Genomic DNA, 18,211 nt, shown 5'->3' on the forward strand with positions numbered 1-18,211 from the left:
AATTAAGAACAGGACCTGGTGACCGGCACATGTGAGATGTTCAGAAAATCAATATTATCTCCTTATGATCTCACCACAAATGTTCAGGGAGGGAATGGACCAGCCAAAATTCATAAAGCAGTACCAAGGTGTGGTAATACCCAGATCAATGTCATTTTAGGGAAGTTGACATTCTGACTAGGGTCAGTGTGTCCTAGAGCAATGGTACAGGGTGCTGAGGCAAATGGATCTCGGTTCAAATCCTGAAACTGCCAACTAAGTGGATAAATCTAGGCAAATAGCTTGACTTTGTCAGCCTCGGTTTCTTCATCTGTAAAATGGGGTTGATAATATCTACTTCACAGCATCACTATTAGGCATAAATAAAATAACCCAAGTATGATGCTTTTTACAGTGTCTGAATGTATACATCTCAGTAAGCAGAATTTATTATTTTTTGCCACTACCAGTGCACATCTACCTCAGACAGGTGTGCAAATGTCTGCAGTGTCAAAGGCTCTGGGGAAACCATCTACAGCAAAACCTCTGATGAGTAGGTGTAGTGGAGTCTTTCATTCTTTAGAGAATCCTGGGAAGGAAGAAAACTAATAAGTTATTTCATGTAATACCTTCTTTCGCAAGGATCCCTAGCTACAAATACACTCTGTGATGTTTTTCTCAGATAAGTTACAAATAAGCCCCAACTTGCCTTGAAAGGATTTCTGCAATCTAATAGGATGAGGTGTTAGTCTTGATACTGTGAAATCCCTTTAGCAGAAAGCCTGGGGCTACCAGTGGGGCTGGGCCCTTCCTGAGTGTTGGCACTTAAGGAGGCAGATAAGGGAAGATTTCCAAATAGGAACATCTGGAAATGGAAAAGAAGGACTCTGAGGAGAAAGAGAACTCATTTTTCAAGGCTGCCTTAGGCTATGTCTTCTGCGAAGCCATCTCTGGGCAAAAGAATCATGGATTTGAGACATGACACACAGGATTTTAACAAATGAAGCCACTAGGTCTGTTTCCGGAGCACCCTGGGTTTACTTCTTTCCTCAAGGACTTTGGAACCGGATTGAGAGCCCAGCCAGTTGGGTGACTGTCCAGGGTGCCCCCGTTTGAAAAGCAGCAAGGCCTCATGGAAAAAAAAAAATTGGAAATATTATTCCAATTAGCACAGATGCCACGTGGGATTCTTGATATGACTGATGAAATTTAAATTGGTTGCCACATTAGTGAGGAGTCTCCAGGTCATAGACAATAGAAAACCAAGTTAAACTAGATTTTTTTTTTTTTTTAACAGTGGTAAAATACACAGAACATAAAATTTTCTATCTGTAGTAGACAGCTTGGGCTGCCAGAACAAAATATTACTTTTAATGGCAAAAACCACAATTACGTTTGCACCAACATAATACAGGCTTGTTGGCTAAAACAACACAAGTGTACTTTCTCACAGTTGCGGAAGCTGCAAGTCTAAGATGCAGGTGTTAGCAGTGTTAGTGTCTGGTGAGGGCTCCCTTCCTGGCTTGGAGGTGGCCGCCTTCTCGCTGTGTCCTCACACTGCCTTTCCTCTCTGTGTGCATGGAGAGAGAGCTCTGGTACTCTTATGACCTCATTTAACCTTATTTGCCTCCTACAGGGCCCTATCTCTATATGTAGTCACACTGAGGGTTGGGCCTTCAATACATGAATATTGGAGAGACACAGTTCAGTCCATAACACGGTCTTAATCATGTGTAAGCCCACAGTTCGGTGGCATTAGGTACCTTCACATTGTTGTGCAACCATCACTACTCTCCATCCACAGCACTCTTCTTATCTTGCAAAACTGAAACTCTCTACCCATGTAAAATAATGCACCATTCCTTCTTCTTCCCAGCCCCTGACAGCCACCAAACCACCATTCTACCTTCAGGATCTGTAGATTTGACTTCCCTAGGTACTTCATTTAAGTGGAATTATACACTGTTTGCCCTTTTGTGGCTGACTTATTTCACGTGGCGTAATGTCAAGGTTCATCCCCGTTGTAGAAAGTGTCAGAATTTTCTTATTTTTCACAGCTGAATAATATTCTACTGTACATGTAGACAACATTTTCTTTATCCACGTATCCATCAATGAACACTTGGGTTCTTCCACCTTTTGGTTACTGTGAATAATGTTGCTGTGACCATGGGTGCACAAATCAAACCAGTTTTTAAAAACCATACATGGAAGTTTATGATTGTGATTATGGCAATGGCTTCATGAATGTACTCAAATGTTAAAATTTATCAAATAGTGTACTTTACGTATATGCAGAAAATAGTATGTCAATTATTCTTCAAGATAGCTATAAAAGACACACACAAAAAAATGAGGATTATTTTTTGGCACATGACGGGGAACTTCAGGACAGCAGTGCCTGTCATGAAGGCCCAAATTACATCATCGTGATTTTAAATAAAGGGTTCCATCAATGGACACTCTGCTTTACTTTACTTCTGTAAGGTCAGCTTTTCCTAAGTAGCGACACACATGTGGCACAACCCTTGGCTAACCTTGTCTTTACAACTAGGAATCTTAGAGGGGAAAGAATGCCATATTCCCAAAAGTTCTAGCAGAAGTCTTAGCAAATGCTCTAATTGGTCAAACTCTGAGCCAATCATTATGGTTATGGAGAAAGCTGTCCTCTAACTGGCCAAGCCTGGGTTGTATGTCCTGCCTATGATGGATAGGAAGGATGAATGCCATGAACTACTCAGAACAGGTTCCCCTCAAGAAAGAGGGGTTCTGTTATCAGAAGATGAAAGGCAGGCAAAACTGAAGATGAATATTACTGTCCTACTCCTCTGAAAGAGACTGACTTCCCCTTACATGGAAATTAAAGTACACAATTTGCTAATGACCACTTGCCCCATAGGGTATTCTTGTGCTCTGCATATGAAAGCTATGAAAGATTTCCAAATAGGAACATCTGGAAATGGAAAAGAACGACTCTGAGCAGAAAGCGCATTCATTTTTCAAAGCTGCCTTAGGCTATGTCTTCGTTTCTGGGCAAAAGAATCCTGGATTTGAGACATGACATGCAGGATTTTAACAAATGAAGCCACCAGGTCTGTTTCTGGAGCACCCTGGGTTTACTTCTCTCCTCAAGGACTTTAGAACCGGATTGAGACCCCAGCCAGTAGGGTGACTGTCCATGGTGCCCCCATTTGAAAAGTAGCAAGGTCATAAATCTCTTCATCACCCTGCATGGACCATGAGACCAGCCAACTAGGAGCCACCTGAAATCACCAGCCAAATGTCAGCTGAAATTCTGAAACAGAATAATCCTAAGCGCAATGCTATTTACCCAGGAAAAAATGATTTCTTTTGTTCTAAATTTTCAACCCAAGACGTTTAGGGGATCAGAAAAATCACAATTCTATTTATTTATTTATTTATTTTGAGACAGAGTCGTGCTCTGTCGCCCAGGCTGGAGTGCAGTGGCGCGATCTCGGCTCACTGCAAGCTCCGCCTCCCGGGTTCACGCCATTCTCCTGCCTCAGCCTCCCGACACCACGCCCGGCTAATTTTTTTTTGTATTTTTAGTAGAGATGGGGTTTCACCGTATTAGCCAGGATGGTCTCGATCTCCTGACCTCGTGATCCGCCCGCCTGGGCCTCCCAAAGTGCTGGGATTACAGGCGTGAGCCACTGCACCAGGCCAGAAAAATCACAATTCTAACACAATTCCAAGTGTTAGAATTACATGTTGAATATAGCTGTTGATTTTCAAAAATCCATTTCTACCCACTTCCATTAAGTAAATACTGAAAAACTGTATTTTGAATATAGTTGCTGTTTTTAAAAAATCTGTTTCTACCCACTTCCATTAAGTAAGTACTGAATAATTATTTTAGAAAAGTCATTGTGAAAGGATATCAGCTTTTTTGGGCCCCCAAATATCTCAATCTAACCCTGGTCCTGGGGCTATCTCTAGGTTAATTTAGAGCAAAGCTACAGAAAGGAAAGTGAGCACCTGCTATGTGGTAAGCAGTACACGCAGCCTTGTCCACAAAGAATCATGTATACTCTCCTTCTCTGGGAGGCTTAGAGATGCGGGATAATTTGTCCAGGGTCACACATGAAATGAGCAAGTGGCTGTCCTAAGACTCAACTGCAGGTTCCTCTGGCTCCAAATCCATGCCTTGTGATATGGTTCAGATCTGTGTCCCCCCCACCCCCCAAATCTCATATAGAATAATAATCCCAGTGTTGGAAGTGGGGCCTGGTGAGAGGTGATTTGATCGCTGGTGCGGTTTCTCTTGAATGGTTTAGCACCATCCCCTCGGTGCTGTTCTCATGATAGTGAGCGAGTTATCATGAGATCAGGTTGTTTAGAAATGTGTAGCACCTCCCCACCTCTCTTCCTCCTCCTCCGGCCATGTAGGATGTGCCTGCTTCCCCTTCCCCTTCCGCCATGATTGTAGGTTTCCTGAGACCTCCCCAGAAGCCAAGCAGATGCTGCCATGCTTCCTGTATAGCCTGCAAAATTGTGAGCCAATTAAGCCTCTCTTCTTTATAAACTACTCAGTCTCAGACATTTCTTTATAGCGATGTAAGAACGGACTATACACCTTGGTGTTATTTGTTGTTTTTTTCTATGCAAGCGCTCCACTTTCACTGTCCTTTAACAGGTTCTTTTTCTGCCTTTGTTAGGCTGATTCTCTAGGTATCACTGGGAGGCACAGACCCTCTCCTTACAGAACTCCAAGGGACACCATTCGCACATTCTTCTGAAAGTCCCGTGTTGAGCTGTGGTGGAGCTCTGCCATGTGTAGTTATTGTTAGGAGGTTTGGCATTGATTCCAGATTCCTAAACATGGCCTGGCTAACTGCTACTCACCTTCAGGTGTTATTTTAATTGTCACTTCCCTGGGGAAGATTTCTCTGTATCCCTGATGGGGGATTAAGTCAGCATTTGGTTTACTCAGAGCACCCTAACATCAGATTGTCTTCCCCAGCACTTAGCACAATTAATAATTAATTACTCATATTATTATTTGTTTAATGGCTGTCTCTATTTATGCATCCATTTATGGATTTTTTTTTTAAAAGAGCCGATTACATGCCTGCCAGGTGCTTACTGTCTGAAGCCCTGGGGCTAGAGCAGTGTAGGAGTAGGAGTCCTGGGTGGACTGGGATGTGGTCTGTCTTCCTCCCCATGTATCCTCCAGCTCAGCCAGTGCCTCACCCAGAGCAAGAATTGAAAAGAAGGAAGAAAAAAATGAAGAAAGGAGACAACAATATTATTATGTTTCAGCCATATTCCATCCCCTTCCTTTGTGGGCTCTTAAAAGGCTGAATCTAGTCCTATTTATCTCTGAATCTCCAGCACTAAACACAGCGCCTGGATAGAATAGGAGCTCAAAAAATACATACACTATTTAATGAATCAATGAATGATTCAAGCAATCAATTTAATTTGGCATATGCCTTCCTTGTAGGTGTGCCCATTAATTACCAATTACCAATGTTTACATTCCAGTGCCTAACCATTTTTTTGCTGGCTTCTATGAACTCTCTGGAACGAGAGAATTGGTTTCTCAAATGACTTCCCGCATAAATTAGCCCATCTGAAAGTGAGTGTTTATCCCGGGCTCTTTGAAATTCACATCATTCGCACCAACACCCCTGCTCAGCTCAGACAGTTCTTTAATTCCAGTCACCTGGGATTTCTTCCTACCTTTGTTGCCAGCCCCAGCCTAACGCCACTTATCTTATCCACCTGGATTTACATATCAGAAAGGCCTAATCAAAGCCTGCCTGATTGTCACATCCACCCTGGTTACAAATCTGCCATCTAATCAAGAAGCCATACAGCGAATCAACATGCCCTTCTTTCTGAAATCTCTTGCAGAAAAATGGGAGAGCAGGAGTCAGAGCTGTGAACAAGGATGGCAAGAGTCAACCAGGGGAAAAATTTCCTTCCTAGCTGTGTAGCACTGGGAAGACAGGGACAAGGCAAAATGCTTTGTCTGCAGTTTGATACAACAGTGAGTGTGGGAGAAAAAACTAATGCGCACAAAGTAACACATTTCTAAACTATGGGGCCTAATGGCACCATCCTAAGATTCTCTGGGTCCACAGGGCTACGAAGCTAGAATCAGAGATCCTTTATTTAGTCCAGCATCTGCATTGTACATTTTACGAGCTAAGTCAGGTTCTGAGAGATGAATAGCTAACAATAACAGGTAACTTCTATTGCGCCCTTAGAATGGGCCAGCCTTTTCAGGCATGGTCTCATTGGGTCCTCACTGCTAATTTTTTCTTTAATACAGGGAAGAAAAAACAGACGTAGCAATACCATTTTCCCACAACCATAGAGTAAGTAAGCTGTGAACCCAGGACACAGACTTAGATTATTTGTTCATTCAGCAAACTAATTTTTTTAAGTCTCCTGAATGGCACATCTTAAACTTTAAAATATGCCTACAAGCCACCTAGAGATTTTTAAAAATGTGTTTTCTGATTCATTAGACCTTGGGTACATATCCACATTTTTATTTATTTTATTTTATTTTTTTTGAGACAGAGTCTCGCTTTGTCACCCAAGCTGCAGTGCAGTGGCACGATTTCGGCTCACTGCAAGCTCCGCCTCCTGGGTTCACGCCGTTCCCCTGCCTCAGCCTCCCAAGTAGCTGGGACTACAGGTGCCCGCCACCACGCCTGGCTAATTTTTTGTATTTTTAGTAGAGACGGGGTTTCACCATGTTAGCCAGGATGGACTCGATCTCCTGACCTCGTGATCCGCCCGCCTCGGCCTCCCAAAGTGCTGGGATTACAGGCGTGAGCCACTGCGCCCGGCCGGTATCCACATTTTTAATAAGCTCCCTGGTGATGCTGCCCATGCACAGACCACAGATAATCCTGTCTCCGTTACTCCTTTGCTGTGTGCCCCTTGGCAAATTACTTAATTTTTCTGAGCCTCAGTTTCCTCCTTATAAAATAGAAATGACACTAGAACCTGTCTCATGGGTGTATTTCAACAGTTAAATGACGTACTCTATATAAAGCTCTTAGCATTGTCTCTGGCCTACTCAGCAAGGGAGAAAGCAAGCAGCAAGTGTCAGATCTTATGATTTTCATAAAATCCATACCGGGCACACTGTGCTGGGAATACAGAAAGGAAAAGACACCCTCTCAAGGAGATGCCATCTAGCAGGGAGGCTGGTGGGCTGTATGGGCAGTGACGGGGGCAGCTCAGAAGACAACTTACTAGCCTGAGCATGGGAATCAGAGAAAGCTTCTGAGAGACAGTCTTATTTCTGCCACCCCAGTCCACATGAGAGGAAAAAAATCAGGATCCAGTGGCCAGTTGAGCAGGTTTACATCCAGGGGCTCAGCAGCCTTTAGGAGCTGATATGATCGAAGATTAGCTTCACCAATTCCTGCCAAAGGACTCTTGCTGAGGATTTCATGAGATGTCAGATTCCCCCTCCAGGTTCCTGACAGCCATTTGGTTTCTGCCAAGACTGTCAACTCCCTTAAATATTAACACAAACTTAAGCCTATCTCCTGAATCCCTCCAGGCATGTTTTTATTTTTTTTCTGCACCCCTGTAGCCTTCTAAATTCTACCAGCCACCAAGACCCACCTTAGAATTCATACCCACTAAAAGTGAGGGTTGGTTGCATTTTAAGCCTTCATTATTAGAGCTGATGCTTCCTGGTTGATTTGAGCTTTTTTTTTTTTTTTTTTTTTCTAGAAATGAAGCTTAATAATTTTTTTTCTATAATTGAGAAAACAGAAGCTAAAGTGAAATGACCTATGAGCAAATGGCAGAACCTGTACTAAAAACATATTTCCTTATGCCCAGCAGGGCTCTCTCTCTCACAACCCTCTGTTAGAGAAAAAAAGCACAAAGCAGGGCTACAGACTCCACTCTTTCTTCCCTAAGGAATCTCAGAAAGCTGATGAATGCATTTGGCATCCTCTCCAGAAGTGCTGGAAATAGCCTGTTATAGTGCAGGGTCTGGGCTTGGAATTCCACAGCTCTCCCCACGTGGGACCAAATCGACTCTGTCACTGACAAGCAGCAGCGGGAGCTCGAGTAAGTTATAAAATACTGCTGAGCCTCAGTTTTCTAAAATGTAAAATGGAGATAATCGTACTTACTGACAGTTGGGTGTGATGATCCAGTATGATAATATATGTAGAACACCTGGAGAGCAGGTGCTGGCCTGGTCATGGGGCATTTCAAGGGTTTTAAGCAAAGTCACTCATTCCCCAGTTTAAAACTTTTGGTAACAGGCTGCACAGAGCCCTGAGGATGCACATAGCCTGAGGTCCCCAGCCCGGTGCCTGTAGCCCTTTGTAATCCGCACTCTACCCTCCCAGCCTCATTGCTCAGATAGCTCCTCCTGACACTCCATTCTGCTCTCCAGCTTTGCAAAGCAATTTCCAGCTTTCTAAGCTCCACTGTCCTGTCTTCACTTTGGACTGGTGCTTTGCCAGGAGTGTTTGCTAATTCTCTTTCTCCATTTCCTCAACGCCTCATGTCCTCTGGCCCTCTAAAGCTCATTTTTTGGGTCTCAGATCAGGTCTCACATTTGATACCTTCTTGAGGAAGTCCTGCCCCACCTCACCCCATCACCAGGCCATGTTTCTGTGCCCCCTTAGTGATCCTACTAGATTGGGGAGCAACTCACTGTGTTGTGCCATTGTCTACTCTTTTGCCATGTCTGCATCCCCCAACAGGACGCAAGCTCAGTGCAGACAGGAGCTATGTCTGAGGTCTTGTTCACCATCATCTCGCTCACACATTCCAAGGCCTGGTACGGAGTAGGAACTCAAATAATAGCTGTAAATGGAATCGATCAGAGTAACAATAACAGTCTTGAGAAAAATAAAAAATGTCACCACTCCAGGGCGAGCAAGACAAATGGGCTTGTCCCATTGTTGAGACGGAAAGCTTTACACAAATAATTTCATTTCCAGCCTTTCTAGAACAAAGCAGGACTTAAAATAAACCAGCTACCAGGTGCCTGGGAGCAAGGGTACCATAGCCATAGCCAATGCTGCTTGTGGGTCAGGAAACTACAAGAATCCAGCCTTGTCAATGCAAAATGCTTAGAGCCCTGGGGGGTCGGGATGGGTTGAGGCAGGGCCTCTTTGAACCACAGAGAGGAAGCCCCTTTCTAAATCCCAGTCACTGAAAGCCAGTGCCTTCCTTTCCTAGCACCTATAGAATTGAATTAGCATAAGCATTGTCATGTAATGAGTTGTCAGGCTGAAGATGTAATTATTGCAAAGCAGCGAAAAATTTCAAAAGTTGAGCTTTAATGGAAAAATGAGATGGGAGCTCTGGCATTCAAGTATAAAACAAACTTTTTAATATTCATTCCTGCTGCACTCTTTGAAATTCACCTTCAGAGCGCCAAGGTGAACAGGGGGAAAAAAGTTCAATAATTTTCAAATCCTAATTATAATTCATCACAGGTGATTAAACAAGGCTGTGGGTATTTGTTGCTCACCGCTTGTTTTTTCTTACAGTGGACATTTAATTTTAATTAAAAAGAGTTTTTTTTTTTTTTTTTTAATGATGCCTAGTGCTATTTTTCCTTTTCCATGCAGAGACACTCAATTTTTCAATTTGCCGATATTATAAGATAAAAAATACTGCATACATGTTTACACCTTTTATTTTGATGGGGTGGGGGGCTATCAGTTCATCCACCTTTAGGGTCTCTGTACTTCCTGAGGGAGTCAATCCAGACTCCACAGACTGCCTTACCAGATCTCCATAATTTAGCTAGCATTTACACTTCTGAAATTTCTAAGCTTCAGCTTCTTTATTTGAAAAATGGGGGCCAGGTGGGTGGCTCACACCTGTAATCCCTGCACTTTGGGAGGCCAAGGCAGGCAGATCACTTGAGGCCAGGAGTTCAAGACCAGCCTGGCCAACATGGCGAAACACCTTTCTACTAAAAATACAAAATTAGCCAGGCATGGTGGTAGCTGTAATCCCAGCTACTTGGGAAGCTGAGGTATGAGAATTGCTTGAACCTGGGAGGCAGAGGTTGCAGTGAGCTGAGATTGCGCCACTGCACTCCAGCCTGGGCGACAGAGCACGACTCCTTTTCGAAATAATTAATTAATTAAAAAAATGAAAAATCAGGATGTTAATAATGAGACATATTTTGCTATCCATGGTAGGTACTTTGGGAGAGTAAGATCATTGTGTCTACAAGCACTTTATAGGACTGATGACTCACAATGAGACCAAATTATTACATGCTCTCCAAATGTTATTTGTTGTTTTTCTTATTGATAAGTATTTGTTAATTAATTCAACAAACACACTATTTTTTGTGTGTGTGTGTACAAGGCACTGTGCTAATTTCTAGGGTTTAAAAAAAGAAAATGAACCATGTGCCATCTTTCATGATGAGGATTGATCCAGTTTAGACAGGAAGACAGACATGAGAACAAATGGGCCTGATTCCATTTGATTCTTACAGAAATGCTCTGAGGTGTGTAGGAGATAGGATTAGAAGTCTCGTATAGCTTTGTAGCTGTGTAATATGGGGAAAGTCTTTTAACATTTTGAGACTCAAAATTCATTGCATAAAAAATAGGGTAAATAGTATTGTTTCTACTTTTGATTGCTGTATAAATATTATTTTCCTTTATTTATCATCTTTTCTTCCATAAATCTCCTAATCTGTGCTCAAGTAATATTTCCTAGCTTTTCTGTCTATGATTTTCCTTGCCTAAGCACTTTCCACATTTCTGTGTCTGGCATACCTATGCTCACCCTTTAAAAGGTAGGATAGATACGATGATCCTTGTGAAGTTTTCTCACATTCACAAGAGAATTCAGTTTCCTTGATATTGTTCCCATAATATTTCTCTGTTCTTGTCCTGATTTCAGCCCAGATCCTCTGGTATACGATGAGTCACTGACTCATTTTCCTCCTAGGTGGTGAGCTTCCTAAGGAGGTCATCCTATCCCTGCTTGGAATAATGTTTCTTGGTGAAGAAGAGTTAATGAATGGATGAGAGTGAGTATGTTAGGATTGCATAGCTGCAAGCAACAGAAATGGATTTTGGTTAGCTTAAATGGAAACACGAACTTACTGGAAAAAGACCAGGTAGTTAGAAGTTTGGCAATGAGGCTGCAGGACCAGGCTTATAGAAAGATGAAAACTAGGACAGATTAAAGTACCTAAGAGGCAAGAACTGATAGACCAAAGTCAGAGGAATCCTTTCCAATGTCTTCCCATCAGTGCTACACAGCATTCTAGATTTGAATGCTGTGTGTGTGTGTGTGTGTGGAGCGGAGTGGGGTCTGGGTCAGCCACCCAGAGCACTGAGGGCAGAGCATCTTCAATGTTAGTCCTTCTGACTGCTCCCGAGGGGAAAAAGGAACTTGGGGTGCTATTTCCAAATACAGGGGGCATGAGTGCTGGGTGGCCCCATTAGCAAATGATCACCACAAACTACATGTGAATAAATGAGGGACTCCCAACAGAGAGGGTGAACATCTTCTGAATAGCCCAGGCTGGAGTGCAATGGCACGATCTCGGCTCACTACAACCTCCGCCTCCCAGGTTCAAGCGATTCTCCTGCCTCAGCCTCCAGAGTAGCTGGGATTACAGGCATGCGCCACCATGCCCAGCTAATTTTGTATTTTTAGTTGAGAGGGGGTTTCTCCATGTTGGTCAGGCTGGTCGCGAACTCCCGACCTTAGGTGATCCGCCTGCCTCAGCCTCCCAAAGTGCTGGGATTACAGCCATGAGACTTACTCATTTCTGTACCCTGTAGGTGGCACAGTGCCTGTCAGTAAGGGATCCTCTCTATTCATCTTTATTTTGAGATCTGGTCTGGAGTTCTTTTCTGGCAGGTGGTCTTTATTTTCCTACAGCCTAGAAGAGACAACTCTCCCTTGAACACTTAAACTCAGTGCCTTCTATCTGCAGCTCTTCTGTCAGATAGCATGAGGCCTGATCTCATCATCCTGACCATCTAACAATTATCAGTCTTCTTGTTTGATAAATCAATTGAGTGGGGACCACATCAGGCATTAAGGTGTCCCACAACCATCATCCCAGGTGGGCAGGCACAACCGAAGTGCCCTGATCCTGTAGTCCTTTAATTGGGCAAATTTATAGTTGTGCCTTTTACCCCTTCCTATTTTGTATCAGTTTCTGAAGCTTCATTCTCCATTAAGATCAAGTTTACACAAGAGGCTCGAAACAAAGCAAACTCAAGTCAGACGTTTTTGGATGGAACCCAAAGGCCCTGATAATTCACAGGTGAAGAGGATTAATTTCATTGCTATGCTTCTGACACACCCCTTTCAAAGTGGTTTAGCACTGCTGTTTAGTAAATGTTATTCGCCTCCTGCTTCTGGTACCAGCCACATCTGCATATTCATCAGAAATGTGCGCACAGTATTAAACCCGACTGTTACCACACTTCTCATTCCTAAATCCCTCTATGAATGCTGATACCTGTTTCTCTAGCTGCAGCCATAATTTTCTCAAGGTCAGCACGTGCTGGCGTTTCCCCGGGGAGCTGGGGGCCTCCACTGCCCTGAAGAAGCCATGTGCTGCTGCTTCCTGTCACCTCAATGGGTATGACTCCATGTGACTTCAGTGTGTCTGATGCGAGGTGGTGTTTGTGGAATGCACGCATGCCAGTGAGAAGGCTTGAAGTGAACACTGGAAGTGGAGTCAAAAAAGCTGGTTCAAGTCTAGGCTCCAAAACCTGATGCAAGTTGCTTCTAGCCACACTGAGCTTCAACATCCTCATTTGTGAAACAGAAAATAAGTTATCTGTGCTGCTGTGTTTACTCCATGAGATTACGTAGGTGAAGGTGTCACCTTTAAAATTAAGTAGAAAACTAACAGGTTTTGAAATTTATTTCTTGTTTTATTATCAAAGAAAAAAAAGAAGAAGAAGCCCATGCTAGCCACATGAAAGAACAGGGGAAACAGAGACAGTTTCCTGGTTAGTTCCCAGCTGTTTAAGTTATTAAGGAGACCTCAGACATCATTTTGTAGCAGATACTTCTCTGATGTACTTTTATGAATCAGTGACCCACAGAGCCAGAAAATATGGCAATAATAAATACAGTCACTAAGTTTTGGGGCAGCTGGTGATGTCACAGTAGAGAACTCCAACATATTCAACCTCCACAGGTGTTCACTTGAAGCCGCTTCACTAGGGTTCGTGTGTCAGGGAGACATGGCCACTCCTCCGCATGGAGGAAATGGGCCTCCATTCTCAGCAAAGAAGTCCCTCTTCAAAAATCCTGTTCCAACCTGTGATAACTGAACTGTCACATGTTCTTAGTGTTGGTGAGACCCATAGGAGTTGTGTAATCAATTTTTACATATTCTCCTTGCTAGTTGTTACCCAGACCTGAGACCTTACTTGAAATATCTTATCTCTTGTATCTTGGTGGCTTGGACAGCTCTTTCCAAATAACATATGATTATAAAAATAAATAATAAAGATAATCCTTAATAATAAGAATTGCCATAAAGAATATAAAACAGGCTAATGAAATAAAGTTATTTGGGAAGTGGGGTGCACGAACCACTCTGGGGAGATGATGTTTGGAAGAACTTTAAAATGAGGAGACAATGAATCCTGAGTTGAAATAATTTTCTTTCCTCTTATTTCCTACTGTCTTTCCATGCCTAGTGGAGCATCTATCACCGTTGGCCTGCTCCCAGAATTATTTATTTCTGTCTTCCCAATAGATTGTGAGAGCCTGGAGGGCAGGAATTATCATTTATCTCCACATTCTTCTAGGGTGTTGGTGTTGCTTGTAGCAGGTGTTCAGTAAATGAGTGCTAAATAAAATGCAGATCACGTTGAGAGTAGATCAGAGGCCTCTGTTTCACATGGCTATTTACCCAGAAACTGTCAAGGGTCTGGCCCTTCAAGGACATACAGTTAACTATAGGAAGAAACCAAACGTGCGACCCATCCTTTACAGCAGTGTTTCAAGGGTTGGCACCAGAGAGAAAATACTGCAGCCCTATTTTAAGTGGAAAAGGCTTTGCTGACACATTTTCTTTACTCTAAGTGCAAGTTCCACTTCTTGCCATGGACTGTGTTTTTATGAGAATTCACTTCCATGTTGCCTAGATCCAACAAGTTTCTTACGATCTTAAGAACAATAGAACAACTGAATTCTTTATTCAGTTAGTATCACTGAACACTGATGTTCTCTTCTAAACACAGTTTAATCCCTAAAGTGAAATCTTGATTGATGGCCCTGGGTACCATACTCATGATTTGCATTTTTTCTTATTTTAAACAACCAGTAATCAATTTATTAAGACAGTTGACTTAAGCATCTGCAACGGTGACTTCCACCTCAACTCCTGGCTCAATACTGATGGAAGTAATCTGCTTAACAATCTCAGAAGGACTGTGCAAGTCAAAGAGTCACTTGTGGATTCTCATCTGGAAACGACCTCATGTCTTAGAACCTTCACCACAAGGAGTTTTTCTTGTAGTGATTCTCAGAATCTTGGTAGGTATTCAAACTGGTCCTTTCCCTTTGAGATTCTTTTCCTTTGCTCCTCTGATCAAGTCAGCACATACCATCTCCTGGGATTTTACACTGCGGCTTCTTAGAGTGATTCAAATTTGGTGAATTGCCACCTCTGGCCCTATGAGTGTTTTTTCGGTATTTTTAAAAGTCATGGAAGCTGTGTGGCTTCCTGATCAACTTGTTCCTCAGTGAGAGTGAACAGTGGTGAGCCAGGAGCAGGAGTCGGCGGATGACAGCCCCACACCACTTGCGACCGCATCGTCCACAAAGAGCGATTTGCGTTCTTATCTAAAGTTCTTCAGTCAGCCATCCATTCTAATCCTATATATATATATACACATTATATGAGAGATATAATATATGAAAGATATAATATATATGAAATATATGATATATATTATATGTGAAATATATATATGTGAAATATTTATTATATATGAAATATATTTTATATATATATATAGAGAGAGAGAGAGTGAGAGAGACGGATTTTCACCCTTATTGCCCAGGCTAGAGTGCAATGGTGCGATCTCAGCTCACTGCAACCTCCACCTACGGGGTTCAAGTCTCCTGACTCAGCCTCCAAGTAGCTGGGATTACAGGTGCCTGCCACCACGCCTGGCTGATATTTTGGTATTTTTAATAGTGATGGGGTTTCACCATTTTGGTCAGGCTGGTCTCGAACTCCTGACCTCAGATGATCCACCTGCCTCGGCCTCCCAAAGTGCTGGGATTACAGGTGTGAGCCATCATGCCCAGCCTAATCCAATATTTGTCATGACATATTGGTGAATCATTAAATCAGTTTGGTGAGTTTTGACCAGAATTTTATTTAAATTAAATTGAATAACAGAAAATATCATAGTCTATCAAAGTTAAAGGTGTGATTTTTTGAGTTGTGTTTGGTTGCATGTGTGCATATACTGGGTCATAGTCCAAAAGGTTTAAAAGTTACTAATGTGAACATTTCTCCAAATACATTCCCTACCAGTCACACATTTTTCTGTATGATGCCTTCATCTTTTATGTGCAAACATTAGTTTTCTGTAATGCCCAATGTGACTTAACATGACCAAACTGAATTCTTTATCTTCTCTTCAAACTTGTTCTTCCTTCTGCCTTCCCTGTTTTTAAGAGTTATTGTCTACCCAGTCATGTAAAATCTTTTGAATTTGATCTTGGAAACGTACCTAAAATGTATTCCTTTGCATCCTATTCAAAAGCCTATGCCCTAGGTCAGCCTCATCATCTCTTGCCTGACCATTGCATTTCTCCTACCTTAGGTCTTTCTGGTTTGGGTTAAACCCCACCCAGTTCAAATTTTATTTTACCACTCAAATAAACCTTGTTTATGTAAAGAATTTAGTTGCATCACACACATTTATTTCCTCTTTCTCCCATGATCTCATTAAAATTAAAGAACTAACAAAAAGACAGAGGGGATAATAAATGAGAGAGGGCCCATCAGCACATGAGAGAAGTAAGCAAATTTAAGAAAGTCTCAAGGCAGATGGGTGATAGGTCCTGTATTTAACAGTCCAGTAATGACTGTCGGGAGTGGATTCAGCTGACAAGCACAGTCACCAGCCAGGCAGAGAACCACAGAGGGGTCAGCATTCAGATTTGCCAGGTAAGACAGAGCATGCAACATGGGGCAAAAATAACTGCTGGATAGCCAACGCCCTTTCTTCTTCCTCTACTCCCATATGCAGCTTATAATACCTGAAGACCCAGGCATGAACATACTCAGAAAAAATCTCTATACTCTAGGCTACACCACCCACCCCCTGGGAGATATGACTGTACATATGTGTATACACATACATATATATACATACACATATGACATATGTAATATAAAATATATACAAAACAGACTATAAATATATTAAAATTGAATGCACACACAGACACACACATACACAATGTAACCTCTCTGGGTAAGTGTCTTTAGTTGAAAAGTAAGATCACCTCCAGCTTTGACAATCTATGATTTTCTCTCCCTCGTGTAAATTTATATCTGTTCTCTGGTCATACAAACAACATGCTGTGAAGACACTAAAAAAAAAAAAGAGAGAGAGAGAGAGAAATGCATTGCCCCCTTGCTTGTGCTTCATCACTGGTAGAATTCTAAAGGAATTACCAGTAAAGCTTTTGAATCCTCATATCTGAAAGCTTGGCAGGCCAGGAGTAAAAACCTGCACTTATCAATAGACTTGAGTTATTATCCTTTTAATTAATACCATCAAACAAATTAGTATTAAATACTTGTGATATGCTAGATGTTGGGCTAAATACTTATGTGTGGGATCACACTTAGTATTCAAAAAACTTTTCAGATGAACATTATTATTCCCATTACACAGACAGGGAAATTAAGTCTCAGTGAGGTTAAGTAACTTCTCAACATCTCAGAGCTCAGCAAGTTACAAATCCAAGTTTCTATATTAAATCTACCAGGTTCCAAAACATATGTTCTTAACCCCTACATTCTACTGGCTGGTGGTTAAGCTGTTCTATTAACTTGAAGTCAATTCACTGTGCCTCCATTTCCTTATCTGTCAAATAGGGGAAATCGTTCACTCTCACCATCTTTAAGTTATTGTGAAGATATGCGATATCGAGCTTAATTCTGCCTTGATAAAATTATGTATCATAAAAATGCAAGTTATAAATATGAATAGCAGTTTGAAGGCCTGGGTGTGCCTTACACTCCCCAGTTTAGCCAGGTCCAACTCCCTCTGACCTTACATCAAATCTATTTATACCTTTTGTTCTCAGCATGGCCCCAATAGGCATTTGCATTTGTAATCCCTGGACTAGAGGCTGGAAGCTTTCCTGAAATAATAAATACAGTCAGTTCTCCGTATCTGTGAGTTCTGCATCTGTGGATACAACCAACTGCGGATCAAAAATATTCAGAAAGTAAAATTGATGATTGTATGTGTACTGAACATATGCAGACTTTTTTCTCATTATTATTCCCTAAGCAATATAGTACAACTATTTGTGTAGCATTGACATTGTGTTAGGTACTATAAGTAATCTAGAGATAATTTAAAGGATACAGGAGGATGTGTGTATGTTATATGCAAATATTATACCATTTTATATAAGGACTTTGAGCATCTGTGGGTTTTTGTATTTGAGGGGGATCCTGGAGACGAATTCCCCCTCAAATACCCAGGAACAACTTTAAAATCTAAAAGGGAAAAAAGAGCAGTTCATTAGATAGTATGCCTTCATGCATTTTCCTTTACTTGCCATTGGCTACAGAAATGGATCCTGGTTTCCTCATCTGAAAATTCAGGATAGATAGTCGCTGGTTTTTTAAGATTAAATAAAGTAACGTGAAGGCACTTTGAAAATTCTAAAAGGCAAAATAAATCTAAAATGCTATTTTAACAAACAACATATTTGCTAAAGTTTCAGCATTATGTCAAAAAATAAACTTAGAAACACAGACCCCACCATTTTTTTTACACTCCAGATGTTAAAACATCTTGTTTAGTCACTTTAGCATACATCTCAGAGTTATGATCAATTTGTTTGAAATAGTCCTGTTGTATTTAAAAAATAACACACTCTGGACAAATAGAATTCTTCTGGACAGGTACAAAGTTAGCACTATTTGGAAATGGCTGCAGGGATGCATATTTACTGGGTACCCACTAATTGCCGGGTACTGGACTAG

General features: G+C 41.7%; 1 protein-coding gene and 1 pseudogene across 2 annotated transcripts in view; both read right to left on the reverse strand.

Moving 5' to 3' along the window:
• DAB1 (DAB adaptor protein 1) overlaps positions 1-18,211 on the reverse strand; it is a 1,266,417-nt gene that overhangs the window by 611,142 nt on the left and 637,064 nt on the right. The window lies entirely within an intron of this gene.
• On the reverse strand, positions 14,310-14,669 carry LOC100583937 (annotated as a pseudogene).

Source organism: Nomascus leucogenys, chromosome 5 (assembly GCF_006542625.1).
Source record: "Nomascus leucogenys isolate Asia chromosome 5, Asia_NLE_v1, whole genome shotgun sequence".
Classification (NCBI taxonomy): Eukaryota; Metazoa; Chordata; class Mammalia; order Primates; family Hylobatidae; genus Nomascus; species Nomascus leucogenys.